This window comes from Rhinoderma darwinii, chromosome 1, assembly GCF_050947455.1.
Source record: "Rhinoderma darwinii isolate aRhiDar2 chromosome 1, aRhiDar2.hap1, whole genome shotgun sequence".
NCBI classification, from domain to species: domain Eukaryota; kingdom Metazoa; phylum Chordata; class Amphibia; order Anura; family Rhinodermatidae; genus Rhinoderma; species Rhinoderma darwinii.
The window spans coordinates 639,121,849-639,141,295 of NC_134687.1; the positions used below are offsets into that span (position 1 = coordinate 639,121,849).

General features: G+C 45.0%; 1 protein-coding gene across 2 annotated transcripts in view; it reads left to right on the forward strand.

The window, feature by feature from the left end:
- Window positions 1–17,324: 17,324 nt before the first annotated feature.
- The window catches only part of LOC142664735 (gastrula zinc finger protein XlCGF48.2-like), a 49,171-nt gene continuing 47,048 nt past the window's right edge, over window positions 17,325–19,447 (forward strand). The window contains exon 1 of one of the 2 annotated variants that reach the window (XM_075844223.1): window positions 17,325–17,395. The gene's annotated coding sequence lies outside the window, so the exon portion shown is untranslated. Of the gene's footprint in view, window positions 17,552–19,447 lie in introns of both variants that reach the window. The other variant, XM_075844138.1, reaches the window with a different exon arrangement.

Below are 19,447 nucleotides of genomic sequence, written 5' to 3' on the forward strand. Positions count from 1 at the left end.
AGTGTGCACCGGGATTAACTCAGTAACTGTACGCCCTCGTGCGGGAAGTAACCTCCCGCGAGGACGGACAGTTACGTCCTGGTGCGGATAGTGGTTAAGAAAAAAGTTGCAGCTTTGAGTCCATCGGCATAGCGAATATTAGTATACAATTACTCAACGTCACAGGTCACTAGCAGCACATCATCCTCCATACTTAATCCATCCACCCTCTGCAGAAGGTCTGCCGTATCACGTACATACGATGGCAGGCATTCGACAAACCCCTTCAAATTGTGGTCGATAAATCTACATGTTTTTTCCATCAAATTTCCCCTACCTGATATAATCGGTCTGCCTGGAGGAGTTTTTGGATCTTTATGGACTTTGGGCAATAGGTAGAAGGTTGGGATAGTGGGTTCAATAGGTAGAAGTGCCTCATACAGTTCCTTAGTGATGGTATTATCCGATAAAGTCTTCATCAGTATTTTTTGTAACTCAGATCTAAAAGCTGATAAAGGGTTATAAGTCAATTTCTTGTAACAACTCTTGTCATGGAGTTGTCTGTATGCCTCAGTTTCATACATAATACACGGCCAGACAACGATGTTACCGCCTTTGTCGGCCGCTTTAAATATGACATCATCCATTTTCTTTAGATTATTAAGGCTTTGCCTTTGAAGTTTTGACAGATTATTACATGAAATATTGTTAGGCATTTTTGCAAATTCAGAACGAACGGATTTCACAAATAAATCTACTGCTGGGCATAAAGTCATAGCAGGAAACCATTTAGCTTTAGGTCTAACAGATGAAGGTATTTTACCTGAGGGATCATATTCTTGTTCCTTCAACAAATCTTCTAAATCATGTAGGGTTTGTTGTTCTGTAACGGTTGTGAAATTTTCGTCAAAATCTGGCCTATGAAAGAATTTTTTATATATCAAGGATCTACCAAAAATATGAAGATCTTTTATTGCTGAAAAGCTATCAAATCGGGCACATGGGGAGAACGTCAGCGCTTTTTCCAATACCTCCATTTCTGGAGTCTAAAAATTATGTGCAGAAAGGTTAATTAGAGATGGAACGATTTAATTTTGACGGGAAGTTATTTTTTCTCCATTTATACACTTTTTTCTGTGAATAATTGCTCACAAAATAAATGGAGAAAAAATAACTTCCCGTCAAAATTAAATCGTTCCATCTCTACAACTTCCCTATCTTCACAAAGTGAATCGGAAGGTGGGTCCCGCTCACGGACCTATCATTCCTACAGTACAAGACAAAAAAGAAAACTAACACAAAAACAAACATCAAATAAAAGGAAACCTGAGTCAGGCGAATCTTCGAACCATCTTAAGGTAATTAACCTTTCTGCACATAATTTTTCGACTCCAGAAATGGAGGTATTGGAAAAAGTGCTGACGTTCTCCCCATGTGCCCGATTTGATAGCTTTTCAGCAATAAAAGATCTTCATATTTTTGGTAGATCCTTGATATATAAAAAATTCTTTCATAGGCCAGATTTTGACGAAAATTTCACAACTGTTACAGAACAACGAACCCTACATGATTTAGAAGATTTGTTGAAGGAACAAGAATATGATCCCTCAGGTAAAATACCTTCATCTATTAGACCTAAATCTAAACGGTTTCCTGCTATGACTTTATGCCCATCAGTAGATTTATTTGTGAAATCCGTTAGTTCTGAATTCGCAAAAATGCCTAACAATATTTCATGTAATAATCTGTCAAAACTTCAAAGGCAAAGCCTTAATAATCTAAAGAAAATGGATGATGTCATATTTAAAGCGGCCGACAAAGGCGGTAACGTCGTTGTCTGGCCGTGTATTATGTATGAAACTGAGGCATACAGACAACTCCATGACAAGAGTTGTTACAAGAAATTGACTTTATCAGACTTTATCAGCTTTTAGATCTGAGTTACAAAAAATACTGATGAAGACTTTATCGGATAATACCATCACTAAGGAACTGTATGAGGCACTTCTACCTATTGAACCCACTATCCCAACCTTCTACCTATTGCCCAAGGTCCATAAAGATCCAAAAACTCCTCCAGGCAGACCGATTATATCAGGTAAGGGAAATTTGATGGAAAAAACATGTAGATTTATCGACCACAATTTGAAGGGGTTTGTCGAATGCCTGCCATCGTATGTACGTGATACCGCAGACCTTCTGCAGAGGGTGGATGGATTAAGCATGGAGGATGATATGCTGCTAGTGACCTGTGACGTTGAGTAATTGTATACTAGTATTCGCCATGCCGATGGACTCAAAGCTGCCACTTTTTTCTTAAACACAGGAAACATGGAAACGTCTTTTTACAATTTTGTACTTACTTTACTTGAATTCACCCTTACACATAACTTTTTTATTTTCAATGGATCCTTCTACCTGCAGCTCCAGGGAACAGCGATGGGGGCTGCATGCGCACCCTCATATGCCAACCTTTTCCTGGGGCTGTGGGAGAGAGATCTGTTTCAGGGTGGTCAGTATGTATCGATGGACCAGGTCATTTTCTGGGCCAGCTACATCGATGACATCCTACTCATCTGGAGGGGTTCATCGGCATCACTTGTGACCTTTATGAGAAACTTGAACAATAATAATCTTAACATTAAACTCACATATCATTTTGACAAATTTCAAGCTGAGTTTCTGGATGTTAAATTATCCAGGGACCCCAACGGTTTTCTTCAAACTGATGTATTTCGGAAGGTCACTGCGGTTAATTCATTTCTCCATGCTTCTTCCGCTCACCCTAAACAGACAATACGAGCAGTACCAACAGGCCAGTTTTTGAGAATTAGAAGGATCTGTTCCTCTATTGAAGTTTTTGAGAAGCAGGCCTATGACCTTACAAACCGGTTCTTGGCTCGGGGATACAGTAGAAGATCAAAAAAGCCTACCATCGTGCTAAGAATACCCCAAGAGAGCACCTCCTTTTTCCTAAACCAAAAAACAAGTCTGAATCACAGGTAAGATTTACAACTGATTACCACTCAGGTTCGTTTCAAATGAAGGAAATAATGAAATAATTCTGGCCAATTTTACTAACAGACCCCACAATTGAAAAATATATAACTAAATATCCAAGTATCTCTGCTCGAAGCTCACAAAATCGTAAAGATTTTCTGGCCAGAAGCCATTACCAACGTAAGAACTCGAAATTCCCATTCGGTACTAAGGGCCAAAAGTGGGGCTGCAAGGCGTGTGGACATTGCGTCGCATGCCCCAATATCGAGAGAGCAACCTCTTTTGTAGATTCAGCGGGCAAGAAAACCTTTACCATCACACACTCTATCTCGTGTTCAACAAAAGCAGTAATTTATTATGCTACCTGTCCTTGCCCCAAAATATACATTGGCCTAACAACAAGGGAGTTCAAGGTCCGGGTTAGCGAACATATGAGAGATATTTTGGGAGCAGCAGAGATAGATACACTAGAAATTTTAAAACCTATAGCCAGACACTTTAAAGTCCATCATGCATGTGATCCAACGAAATGAAAAGTGAGAGGCATTGACTGCATTGAACCCAATATTAGAAGGGTGAAATATCTAAAAAATTGGCGCAATGCGAATCCAAATGGATTTGGACTCTGGGGACCTTGCGCCCTTTTGGGCTCAATGAAAATTTGCATTTTTCTCAATTCCTTTGACCATTGATCTCCAGTGGGTCATTTTTAATATCATGTTATGTTCATTTTTATTTGTATTGTCATTTAGTGTTTCTAACGACCTTCATTTTTCAGTTATTCATAGATGGTAGTGATGTCACCACATGGAGATATTGGAAGTAGGAGAAGAGAAAGGATTCTAGACAATTATACGTCATTCTTCTTTGCAGCAATAATATACGAAAAACCCAAAATCCACTTCCCTTCTTTTTGTTTTTCATTCATTAGATTTTGTATCTGTGCATATATGTGTATTTGCGTATACACATTACCGGTACATCAATTTTTGTGTGTGTACGCGGATACACATGTTATATTGTGACCATCAATTATGCATGTATGTATCATCTCTGTACTTATATCTTGGTGTTTATGAGACACTGCATATGTATATTACTTTATATGGAGAGTGAGATATTCCATATACTCTATATATATATATTTATATATATTTACCTTTATATACATGGATACAAGTTTCATTGATACCATGGAGGGAAGAATTAATATGGGTTTTTATTAGATCTCTGTTACATATGGACTAATAAATGTGGGACACTTTATTGGATCACATATATGGTGTTATACACATCCCTTCACCACACATTTTTTCATATATGAGCAGGTTCTCATATATATATATATACACTTACAATTCACTGTCATTTATTTATTTTATTAACTTATTTGAATATATATATCCTCTCACGGTTATTTATTTATTAGTTCATCAACATTTTCACACATTTTTTGTATAAAATATATATATATATATATATATATATATATATATTGTTTCACTTGTTTTGCATTTTATTTTGTCTCTTTTTATTTCATTCACAATATATGTTTTGTCACATTACTCCATATATGTCCATAATTGTAACCGTGTTGTTGCGTTCCTTGCAAAATATATACATACAAAAAAGTCTATCTTCTCAGTACCTCTTTCCATCAGCCAGTCAAACGGACATATCTTTACTTATATTTACCTTATATTCAGGCATGGTGGCTGTGCGCTCACACCGGGGGGAGTGGCTGGACTGTGTTGCGGTCCGGGCGTGGCTCGACGATGCAAGACGTCGTTGACCCCCGCCCACCTTGATGACGCTCGGCCGGAGGCACATCCTCGGCCATTTCCACACCTGGTGTGTGACGCTCAGATCAGCACACACATGACCGTGGATGTTAACGCCTCTCTGGTGTCCGATTGGCTGACTCTACTCTTTAATGCAGGTCCCCACTGGAGAGACGCCACCCCCTGACGAAGGCATTTCCGCCGAAACGCGCGTCGGGTCTGGCGTCTCTCTCCTGCAGGACAAACCACATGGGTATGTTATGTCAATATACTTGATTGATCTAGGCACAGATTCACTTTATATTCACACCAGCAGCTGATACAGTTCATGACCAGTTGCTGGCATGTATTTTCTGCACTTTGTGCTTTATTTACGCCCATGTGTAACAAAGTCTGTTTATACACATTTCCTGCAATGAGCGACGCCTTGTCCATGCTCTGCATGACTCATCTTTTAATCATTTTTTATATTTTGTGAATAAAGTTTGTATTTTTTCTAAAAAACATTGTTATGTGTTAATTGAACCCTATACGTCTTATGTTCATTGGTAGGGTCAATGCACCAAGGTTACTTGGCTTTCAAATAGTTCTTGTCTATACATGATTTACATATTGATCTTACATGTATTTTGACAGGAATTTCCTGAATGTACCAATAGGTCTTTTCTGCCATGAACAGGCAGGCCATGCCTCTGGAGTATTAGCCCAAGATCATGGAGGAAAGATGCGACTTCTTGCTTATTACTCCCTTGCTCTGGATCCCATTGTACTAGGACCCCCAACCTGCATACGCGCTGTCTCAGCAGCAGCAGCTTTAGTCGATAAAGCAACAGATATTGTACTCCAACATGACATTATTGTGTAAGTCCCACACGCAGTGCAAGAAATGATGAACAGTCAAGACAAAACACTTATCAGTTGCAAGACTTACTAAAATTGAACTTACTCTTCTGTCCCCTAATGTGACTATCAAACGCTGTGTTGTTCTGAATCCAGCTACACTCCTGCCCCTAGATTCTGAACAAAAGGAGGGAGGAGTGGGGGGACAGGGACATGGACACCCCCTTATTTTTCAACTATCCACTGATGATGAACTATTTAATTTTGAACATGAACATGACTGTCAAAGCCTAGTGGATATGGGATATGGAATCAAATGGCATAAACAGTATATTTGATGTCGCTCTGATTAACCCTGATGCTGAGTATTTTGTAGATGGATCTCGATATTGGAGCGAAGATAAAGGACATTTCCTCACCGGGTATGCAGTGGTCCACAATGGTAAGGCCGTCATACAACAGTCCCTACCCTCCAGCAGCTCAGCTCAGGAGGCAGAACTAAAAGCACTCGCTGAGGCGTGTAAATTGGGTAAGGAACATCGTGTCAACATATACACCGACTCCAGATATGCCTTTGGAGTTGCACATGACTTTGGGACAATATGGAGAGCCAGAGGCTCCATGACCTCGGCAGGTAAACCTATAAAGAATGCAAAAGCAGTAGAAGAACTTTTAGAATCACTGCACATGCCAGACCAAGCAGCTATAGTCAAAGTACAGGCACACACTAATAACAGTGATCTCATATCAAAAGGGAATGAGGCTGCGGATGCAGCGGCAAAGGACACTGCTGCTCTCCCTCTGATGATGTGTGCCCTAGCCCATGGGAAAACACACTGTGCAAAGGGAGCTATGAGCCAGCTAGTGTTACAGACATGGTGTGCTCCAGGTTTTCAAATGCAACAGCCAAATATACAGAGGGCTGCATGACATGTGCACAACACAACCCTGGTAAAACCATCAAAACACCAGCTAAAAACACTCCTAAGTCCTACTACCCCTTTCAGCGATTACAGGTGGGAATTTATCAATATGTACTTGTTTGCACTGATTTCTTTTCAGGATGGCCAGAAGCTTTTCCAGTGGCTAAAGCAAATGCAGATACCACAGCAAAGACACTGATAGCAGAGGTAGTGTGCCGCTATGGAGCACCAGAGACAATTGAAAGTGACAGAGGTACTCACTTTACCCAAGAACTATTGAGGAATATATTAAAAAGCCTTGGGATAGAACAAGCATTTCATACTCCCTATCACCCACAAAGCACTGGTAAGGTAAAAAGACTAAATAGAACTTTGAAATTAAAAATCCAGAAGGCCATGAATGAAACTTCTTTACCGTGGACACAATGCCTACCCCTGGCTTTATACTCTGTAAGAACCACACCAAGAGGGAAGGATAAACTGTCTCCCTATGAAATATTGTTTGGAAATATGCCAAAGACAGGACTGTATTTTCCTCAGCAGTTACAAAAGCATTATGACAATATGACCCCATACTTGGCTGCCCTACACAAGCAACTGGAGAGGACACATAAACTAATCCTTTCTTCTATCCCAGATCCAAACTTTCTTTCAGGTACCCACTCACTACAACCTGGAGACTGGGTGGTAACAAAGATACACAACAGGAGCAGTCTGGAACCAAGGTACGGCTGGTCATCGCCACATCAGTGAAGCTCCAAGGACGAGCCAATTGGATACATGCAAGCCATTGTAAAAAGGTTATCAGCCCAGATGACGTTGCCTTGATCCATGATGTTGCCCTTGGCAGGGTTGGTGTTGATGTTGCCCCTCGTGGGGACGATGACTCAAGTTCTCAAGGAAGAAGTGGACAATAAATTCATAAAGTATCATCAAATTATAACAGCATTAACAAACTTATGATTGTTGGATATGCACACACCGTTCCATAAACTCAAAATCCATGCCATACATGGCTGTGCCCCTTAGTGCGAAAGAACTTCTTAACACTACATGTTGGGATCTCTCAAAAGGTAAAGGATAACACAAAAAGGTATACATGGTCTAATACCAGTGTGCCCTTACCCATAGCAGGATGGATGATCCCTGGTGGCAGGTAAATCTAACCCTGATACCTGGTAAGGCACTGATTCTCACACAAAAGGAAAATGGGTCCCTAAAAAATGTCACTAAAACACTGACACTAGGTGAGATCCCCATAAAAGGGATAAAGATTATATTCTCTGTATGAAATTACATTATGAATTATCAAGCAGGACGCCAAATTACTTTGTTTGATTTAGTTTAAAGGGAACCTGTCACCAGCATTTTAGCTATAAAGCCAGCAATACCTGGTGAAAGTGGGTGAAAAATCATTGTCATCTAAGCTATAAATATGTTCTAAGTAAGCTCTGTAGCTTTAGTATTCCATTTTTCAGTGGTCCCACGCCGTATGCAAATGAGCAGAAAAGAGTCAGATTTTCCTTCCTCCAGCGTCTCAGAGTGGACCCCACCTCCTTCTTTTTGATTGACAGCTCCTTGGCCGGACAAGTGGCGGCAGTGGGCGGGGTTAAGAAGCCGAGTCCCAGAGGGAAAACTAATTACCATAAAAGGCGGGAAAAGTTTAAACGACTATATTTACTGACAGAGGAGGACTTCAGGAGAGAAGAGAATAGGAACGAACTCTGGCCAGCTGCGGCCATTGAGGGGTCAGGCGAGTTTGACAGGTAAGATGTTGATGACAGGATCCCTTTAAGGGCCTGTCATTATTATTGTATGTACTTGGAACAACTTTTATATTACGTAGATATCACCAGATTAGTATTTATTGTAACAATTGACAAGGGTTGGGGGTCCTCAGCAAGTGCCAGTAAATATGAACTAAAAGACTTTTAACACAATGAACTCCATCACTGAGATGCGGCAGGCACAGTCTGGGCCAATACAACGTGCTGGTCATAAACTGATGGCAGTGTCACAATTCTAAGCAGCCGTGCAGATAAGCAACTTGCCGGAGGAAGAGGACAGATGTGGAGGGTTTTGTGGCAGTCACAATAAAACTCCACTAATCTGTCTACGTGGGATCTCACCCCAGGCTCACAGCATGAGGCGTTATGCACAGCCCGGTGACGTAAACTCAAAGAGACGGTAGGAAAACAAAAGAATGGAGGATCCAGCGCAGTTGATTAAAATAGAACAAAGTTCCAATTTTATTTAGAGTATTTAAAACAAGATTGGTCCCGAGTGTAAATACTTAGAGATTGATAGAAAGGTGCCTACGCGTTTCAGACGCACAACACGTCCTTCCTCATGGCTTTTTGTTAAGTAACAAAGTATCAGGAGGAGGTTTATATCCGGTTATCTGCAGGTGATGATTAAACCTCGTAGCTGCAACTAGTTAAGTAGGATAATGCTATTGGTTGAACAAAGTGATGATATCCTGCATATTCGTTTTTAAACACAAGAGGGCGCACCACTATCTTAAGCAATTTGTGAATGAAAGCCATCTAGCGTAGTGGAGCTGTCCAGCAGAATGGTGCTGAACTGGAACGCCGGTAAAGTGTTATATTGTTATTCTGTAAACATTGTTTTGTTCATCATATAATAGACACTGAACATGTCCAAGAATGATATAAATACCAAATATTCTAGTTGTAGTTTAATGAGGTAATATTTCATTTATAAGGATAACGGATATAAACCTCTTTAGTGCTCACATCGAGAAATTAGAAATATATATAATAGGCTAAAAAATACAATATTTCAAACAATTTAAAACGAATTTTGAACTAAGAAGATTACTATAATTGTTTCATATAATGTGCATCATTTCCTGATTACAAGTAACGAACAAAAATAATGGCCCAAAAAATATTACAGAATAATTAATAGCATATTAGAAAATATGAAGAGTTCGGCCAATAAAGTAATACTATTACTACAGGGACATCTGTTTGGTCTTATGAATTTGTTGGGTCATAATATTTTTGTACTATGTACACTATTTCCACCTGTTATAAATATTCACGGGTAATAATACTCATGTCTGCCACAAACACTTAATTATAGTAATCTTCTCAGTTCAAAATTCGTTTTAAATTGTTTGAAATATTGTATTTTTTAGCCTATTATATATATTTTTAATTTCTCGATGTGAGCACTAAAGAGGTTTATATCCGTTATCCTTATAAATGAAATATTACCTCATTAAACTACAACTAGAATATTTGGTATTTATATCATTCTTGGACATGTTCAGTGTCTATTATATGATGAACAAAACAATGTTTACAGAATAACAATATAACACTTTACCGGCGTTCCAGTTCAGCACCATTCTGCTGGACAGCGCCACTACGCTAGATGGCTTTCATTCACAAATTGCTTAAAATAGTGGTGCGCCCTCTTGTGTTTAAAAACGAATATGCAGGATATCATCACTTTGTTCAACCAATAGCATTATCCTACTTAACTAGTTGCAGCTACGAGGTTTAATCATCACCTGCAGATAACCGAATATAAACCTCCTCCTGATACTTTGTTACTTAACAAAAAGCCATGAGGAAGGACGTGGTGTGCGTCTGAAACGCGTAGGCACCTTTCTATCAATCTCTAAGTATTTACACTCGGGACCAATCTTGTTTTAAATACTCTAAATAAAATTAGAACATTGTTCTATTTTAATCAACTGCGCTGGATCCTCCATTCTTTTGTTTTCCTGCATTCAACACCGTGAGCCGTCACGGAGATCAAGGCGCATATCGCAGAAAACCTGCAGTCAAGGTGAGCTGGAGGATTCCTCCCAGTTTTGTTTGTAAAAGAGACGGTGTCTGACAGATGAGAAGGACCAAACCAAGTCCTGATGACATCAGCAAAGTAAAGTAAAGACCAAAGACCTGAGTGAATCCGTCAGCAGTATCAAGTGTTTTAATCAGAAGACAGGAGAAGAAGAGGACGATGATGTACAGGACTTGTCAATACACTGGTGGGACCCCATACCCAAACCGGACATTGGTGATGGCATCATATTAGTTGTGGCCCTATTGATATATTGTTTGAGTTTTATAATCATAACATATAATTTCTGTAATTTAATATGAGGAAAGGTGGGGTCCCAGATGAGTTCAAAGCACGTGATCAAGTGGCAGCAGGGTTTGAATCCATACTCCCAATAATTACAGTAAACAAGAATGTAGATTGGATAAATTATCTTTATTACAACGAACAACGCTATGTCAAATTACACTGATGACGCATTACAGGGATTGGCAGACCAGTTAGGGCCCACTACAATCATGGCTTTCCAAAATAGGTTAGCGTTAGACATGGTTCTAGCCGAGAAAGGAGGTGTAAGCGCTATGGTAAAAGGAGTTTGCTGTATATACATTCCCGATAACACCGGCCCTAACAGTAAATCTACTATAGCAATTGAAAAAAAACCTGAAGAACTTGTCAGCTGAACTTAAGCAGAATTCTGGAATAAATAATCCTTAGGACCAGTATTTCAAATGGTTTTCCGACTGGAAGAGTGCCCTTGCACAAGTAGGGGTCATTATTTTAATAATAATCATTATTCTTTTAGTAATTGCATATTGTGTGGTCCCTTGTGTAAGAAAACATATCACAAAGACTGTTGACCAGGCGGTTCCCGATGTTGCTTTAACCTGCCTAGAGGAAAAAGATCTCTACACCGACGCAGAATCCGCTAGTCCCCTTAAACCAGTTGTGTATTATCAGAACAATTAATCCAAAGGTAGGGAAAGTTAGGATCATTCAGGAACCAGGATAGTCCAGGTACAAAGGGGGGTTACTCATAAGGAGTAGCTCATCTCAAACTGGTGAAGAAATCCAAAACCCCTACCCACCTGGTTCGAGTGATCAGTAGGTTGCTAGACTAACTCAGGGGCAGCAAGGGATGATAATAATTTTTAGGGGGGACTGTGAAGGATCACCACTATGTATATTTGTGTGCTTGCAAAAATCATTATTATCCTTACATAAAGCTTCTCTGTATATCATATTCTGCTATAATGCTATGTATTATGACAAGATGGCACAAGATGGCGCCGGACCACGAGACAACACCCTGGAATGTGAACGAAGCAACATGAAGTATTAACCCACAAATTTACTTAACAAATATGAAAAGGGCATGTTTGAACAAGAACCAATTAGCACCTTGGAGGTGACCCAAGATCATATACTGATAATTGACGCCATTTTTGCTATATAAGTTTTGCATTGTTTTAAATAAAGTTGTTGTGCTCCTATACTCACCGAGTGAGGATATTCTACCTGAGCTCTGCTACTGGTGTAATTCTTCCCGCGCTACTCGGTGAAAACCAGGCTGACTGAGGATCTAAGACTCCACACACGCAGCGCACAGCATTGCAACGTCATGACGTGATGAGTCGTCAGAACCTCCGCTGCGCTCCAGATCAAGGAGGGTACGTGTATTGTCTTACTATAGGAACAGGGACCGAATAGTTTTTTGCATAGGCCACAGTTACTATTGTAACTTTATATATACAATGTACGGGGGGGGGGGGGGGGAGGGAGAACAGGCAATTGCGACCCCTATAGTTACGCCACGGATTACACCCCTCCGTCCCACTAGGATACATGACACCCCTCCGTCACACCGTCCCACTAGGATACATCACACCCCTCCGTCCCACTAGGATACATTACACCCCTCCGTCACACCGTCCCACTAGGATACATTACACCCCTCCGTCACAACGTCCCACTAGGATACATTACACCCCTCCGTCACACCGTCCCACTAGGATACATTACACCCCTCCGTCACACTAGGATACATTACACCCCTCCGTCACACTAGGATACATTACACCCCTCCGTCACACTAGGATACATTTCACCCCTCCGTCACACCGTCCCACTAGGATACATTACACCCCTCCGTCACACTAGGATACATTACACCCCTCCGTCACACCGTCCCACTAGGATACATTACACCCCTCCGTCACACCGTCCCACTAGGATACATTACACCCCTCCGTCACACCGTCCCACTAGGATACATTACACCCCTCCGTCCCACCAGGATACATGACACCCCTCCGTCACACTGTCCCACGTAGATACATCACACCCCTCCGTCACACTAGGATACATCACACCCCTCCGTCACACGTAGATACATTACACCCCTCAGTCACACGTAGATACATTACACCCCTCCGTCATACTGTCCCACTAGGATACATTACACCCCTCCGTCACACGTAGATACATTACACCCCTCCGTCACACCGTCCCACTAGGATACATTACACCCCTCCGTCCCACCAGGATACATGACACCCCTCCGTCACACTGTCCCACGTAGATACATCACACCCCTCCGTCACACTAGGATACATCACACCCCTCCGTCACACGTAGATACATTACACCCCTCCGTCACACGTAGATACATTACACCCCTCCGTCACACCGTCCCACTAGGATACATTACACCCCTCCGTCCCACCAGGATACATGACACCCCTCCGTCACACTGTCCCACGTAGATACATCACACCCCTCCGTCACACTAGGATACATCACACCCCTCCGTCCCACTAGGATACATTACACCCCTCCGTCACACCGTCCCACTAGGATACATTACACCCCTCCGTCACAACGTCCCACTAGGATACATTACACCCCTCCGTCACACCGTCCCACTAGGATACATTACACCCCTCCGTCACACTAGGATACATTACACCCCTCCGTCACACTAGGATACATTACACCCCTCCGTCACACTAGGATACATTTCACCCCTCCGTCACACCGTCCCACTAGGATACATTACACCCCTCCGTCACACTAGGATACATTACACCCCTCCGTCACACCGTCCCACTAGGATACATTACACCCCTCCGTCACACCGTCCCACTAGGATACATTACACCCCTCCGTCACACCGTCCCACTAGGATACATTACACCCCTCCGTCCCACCAGGATACATGACACCCCTCCGTCACACTGTCCCACGTAGATACATCACACCCCTCCGTCACACTAGGATACATCACACCCCTCCGTCACACGTAGATACATTACACCCCTCAGTCACACGTAGATACATTACACCCCTCCGTCATACTGTCCCACTAGGATACATTACACCCCTCCGTCACACGTAGATACATTACACCCCTCCGTCACACCGTCCCACTAGGATACATTACACCCCTCCGTCCCACCAGGATACATGACACCCCTCCGTCACACTGTCCCACGTAGATACATCACACCCCTCCGTCACACTAGGATACATCACACCCCTCCGTCACACGTAGATACATTACACCCCTCCGTCACACGTAGATACATTACACCCCTCCGTCACACCGTCCCACTAGGATACATTACACCCCTCCGTCCCACCAGGATACATGACACCCCTCCGTCACACTGTCCCACGTAGATACATCACACCCCTCCGTCACACTAGGATACATCACACCCCTCCGTCACACGTAGATACATCACACCCCTCCGTCACACGTAGATACATCACACCCCTCCGTCACACTAGGATACATTACACCCCTCCGTCACACCAGGATACATTACACCGTTCCGTCACACCGTCCCACTAGGATACATTACACCCCTCCGCCACACGTAGATACATTACACCCCTCAGTCACACGTAGATACATTACACCCCTCCGTCATACCAGGATACATTACACCGTTCCGTCACACCGTCCCACTAGGATACATTACACCCCTCCGTCACACGTAGATACATTACACCCCTCAGTCACACGTAGATACATTACACCCCTCCGTCATACTGTCCCACTAGGATACATTACACCCCTCCGTCACACGTAGATACATTACACCCCTCCGTCACACCGTCCCACTAGGATACATTACACCCCTCCGTCCCACCAGGATACATGACACCCCTCCGTCACACTGTCCCACGTAGATACATCACACCCCTCCGTCACACTAGGATACATCACACCCCTCCGTCACACTGTCCCACGTAGATACATCACACCCCTCCGTCACACTAGGATACATCACACCCCTCCGTCACACGTAGATACATCACACCCCTCCGTCACACGTAGATACATCACACCCCTCCGTCACACCAGGATACATTACACCGTTCCGTCACACCGTCCCACTAGGATACATTACACCCCTCCGCCACACGTAGATACATTACACCCCTCAGTCACACGTAGATACATTACACCCCTCCGTCATACCGTCCCACTAGGATACATTACACCCCTCCGTCACACGCAGATACATTACACCCCTCCGTCATACCAGGATACATTACACCGTTCCGTCACACCGTCCCACTAGGATACATTACACCCCTCCGTCACACGTAGATACATTACACCCCTCAGTCACACGTAGATACATTACACCCCTCCGTCATACTGTCCCACTAGGATACATTACACCCCTCCGTCACACGTAGATACATTACACCCCTCCGTCACACCGTCCCACTAGGATACATTACACCCCTCCGTCACACTGTCCCATGTAGATACATCACACCCCTCCGTCACACCGTCCCACTAGGATACATTACACCCCTCCGTTCCACTAGGATACATTACACCCCTCCGTCACACTAGGATACATTACACCCCTCCGTCACACCGTCCCACTAGGATACATTACACCCCTCCGTCCCACCAGGATACATGACACCCCTCCGTCACACTGTCCCACGTAGATACATCACACCCCTCCGTCACACTAGGATACATCACACCCCTCCGTCACACGTAGATACATCACACCCCTCCGTCACACGTAGATACATCACACCCCTCCGTCACACTGTCCCACGTAGATACATCACACCCCTCCGTCACACCGTCCCACTAGGATACATTACACCCCTCCGTCACACTAGGATACATCACACCCCTCCGTCACACTGTCCCACGTAGATACATCACACCCCTCCGTCACACTGTCCCACTAGGATACATTACACCCCTCCGTTCCACTAGGATACATTACACCCCTCCGTCACACTAGGATACATTACACCCCTCCGTCACACCGTCCCACTAGGATACATTACACCCCTCCGTCCCACCAGGATACATGACACCCCTCCGTCACACTGTCCCACGTAGATACATCACACCCCTCCGTCACACTAGGATACATCACACCCCTCCGTCACACGTAGATACATCACACCCCTCCGTCACACGTAGATACATCACACCCCTCCGTCACACGTAGATACATCACACCCCTCCGTCACACTGTCCCACGTAGATACATCACACCCCTCCGTCACACCGTCCCACTAGGATACATTACACCCCTCCGTCACACTAGGATACATCACACCCCTCCGTCACACTAGGATACATTACACCCCTCCGTCACACCGTCCCACTAGGATACATGACACCCCTCCGTCACACTAGGATACATCACACCCCTCCGTCACACTGTCCCACGTAGATACATCACACCCCTCCGTCACACTAGGATACATTACACCCCTCCGTCACACCGTCCCACTAGGATACATTACACTCCTCCGTCACACCGTCCCACTAGGATACATGACACCCCTCCGTCACACTGTCCCGCGTAGATACATCACACCCCTCCGTCACACTAGGATACATCACACCCCTCCGTCACACTAGGATACATCACACCCCTCCGTCACACTAGGATACATCACACCCCTCCGTCACACTAGGATACATCACACCCCTCCGTCACACTAGGATACATCACACCCCTCCGTCACACTAGGATACATCACACCCCTCCGTCACACTAGGATACATCACACCCCTCCGTCACACTAGGATACATCACACCCCTCCGTCACACTGTCCCACGTAGATACATCACACCCCTCCGTCACTGTCCCACGTAGATACATCACACCCCTCCGTCACACTGTCCCACGTAGATACATCACACCCCTCCGTCACACTAGGATACATCACACCCCTCCGTCACACTGTCCCACGTAGATACATCACACCCCTCCGTCACTGTCCCACGTAGATACATCACACCCCTCCGTCACACTGTCCCACGTAGATACATCACACCCCTCCGTCACACGTAAATACCACCCTCCAACATACCGTCCCTTGTAAAATACCTCACTCACTGAAACATACGGTCCCATGTAAATACTCCCCTGCTCTCCCACATACGGTCACTTGTAAATACCGCACTCTCCTTTCAGACTCCTAACATACATTCATATTAAGAAACTCCCGCTCTCCATCAACTGCGCTCGTGTCTAAAACGGAGGCTTCTGCTTGCTGTTACGTGCGCAATGGGAAACCACGCCCATTCGCCGATAGGATCCGCCTCTTCCTGTGACATCACACCCACCAGGAGCAACTCCATTCTAGACACGACATCTGCGGCAATAGCTAAAGGACCTGTGATACGTCACCAGGTGACCGGGGCAGAAGGGGCGGAGCTTATAAGTGGGGAAAAGTGATGAATGAAGGACCTGTGACGATGATCACGTGACATCAGTGGAGGGTGCAGGGCTCCTACGCTGTGTGAGACGTGATGATGAAGTGGCATGAGGTGCGGGGCACTGTGAGGGGGCGGCGCCCCTTTGCTCCACATCTCCTTTCCGCTGATGAGCTACGTCCCTCCTGTTCCGGTCACATGATGGTGTCAGCGTTACAGGTCCTCCATCCACCGGTAAGCTCCGCCCCTCCTGTCCCGACCACGTGGTGGTGGCGACGTCATCACAGGTCCTGAACATATTGCCGTGTATGCGGTAGAGAGCAGCGCTGGTCTGGTGTGTATGTCTGGTGGTCACTCCTGTTCTCAGTCAGGGGATTTCCCAGCTTGCAGAGCGTTGTAAAAAAAAGCACGCACACACGCACATACGCACATACACTTTTGCTGCGAGTATGCAGATATAAAAGTAATAAGTCTCCTCATGTGACTCCAGGTAAGTTACACGGATTCTACATACCTACCAACTTTCGTGCCTCTAATCCTACCCAGTTTTTGCCCGTACACACCTGGTTCAACCCCCATAGTATAATACCAGTATAACGCCCTCTAGCCGTCACCATACAGTATAATGCCCACACAGATGCCCTATACAGTATAAAGCCAACACAACGCAGATACCCCCATACAGCGTAATGCCCCATATCTGCCCCCATGCAGCATAATTCCCTCAATAGCTGTCCTTATACAGTATAGTGCCCCTAGTGGCAGTACCCTTGTATATAGTGCCACAGTGTCCATGTAGATAGTGCTTCCCCCCCTTGCAGATAGTGCCACTGGGACTCCCTCTAGGGGAAGAATCCCCAGCCAGAGCATAGGCCGGATATTCTGCTCCTAGAGGGAAGCCCTGATGTCATGTGACAGTGACCTCATGGGCTTCCCCGAGCACAGTTCTTAAAGTAGCGCTGGGCCTGTGGAGTCCTTGGCGAGCGGAGGAGCTCCCTCTGCTCCTCCGCTTTGAACTAATTCTGAAGCAGGGAGCTGATGGTACCCTGCTTCAGAATTGGGTTTATCTGTATCTGCGTCCTGAGGACCTTACACACCCTGCACTGCCATAGACCTCACATACACACACCGCACTGCCAGGACCTTACATACACACACACCGCACTGCCAGGACCTTACATACACACACACCGCACTGCCAGGACCTTACATACACACACACCGCACTGCCAGGAACTTACATACACACACCGCACTGCCAGTACCTTACATACACACACCGCACTGCCAGGACCTTACATACACACATCGCACTGCCAGGACCTTACATACACACATCGCACTGCCAGGACCTTACATACACACACACACCGCACTGCCAGGACCTTACATACACACACACCGCACTGCCAGGACCTTACATACATACACACACTGCACTGCCAGGACCTTACATACACACACACACCGCACTGCCAGGACCTTACACACACCGCACTGCCAGGACCTTACATACACACACACCGCACTTCCAGGACCTTACATACACACACACCGCACTGGCAGGACTTTACATACACACACACCGCACTGACAGGACCTTACATACACACCGCACTGCCAGGACCTTACATACACACACACACCGCACTGCCAGGACCTTACATACACACACACACACCGCACTGCCAGGACCTTACATACACAGCACTGTCAGGACCATATATACACACACTGCACTGCCAGGACCGTACATACATACATACACACTGTATATAGTGCCACAGTGTCCATGTAGATAGTGCTACCCCCCCCCCCCTTGCAGATAGTGCCACTGGGACTCCCTCTAGGGGAAGAATCCCCAGCCAGAGCATAGGCCGGAGATTCTGCTCCTAGAAGGAAGCCCTGATGTCACGTGACAGTGACCTCATGGGCTTCCCCGAGCACAGTTCTTAAAGTAGCGCTGGGCCTGTGGAGTCCTTGGCGAGCGGAGGAGCTCCCTCTTTTCCTCCGCTTTGAAATAATTCTGAAGCAGGGAGCTGATGGTACCCTGCTTCAGAATTGGGTTTAACTGTATCTGCGTCCTGAGGACCTTACACACCCTGCACTGCCATAGACCTCACATACACACACCGCACTGCCAGGACCTTACATACACACCGCACTGCCAGGACCTTACATACACACCGCACTGCCAGGACCTTACATACACACACACCGCACTGCCAGGACCTTACATACACACACACCGCACTGCCAGGACCTTACATACACACACACCGACTGCCAGGACCTTACATACACACACACCGCACTGCCAGGACCTTACATACACACACACCGCACTGCCAGGACCTTACACACACATCACACTGCCAGTACCTTA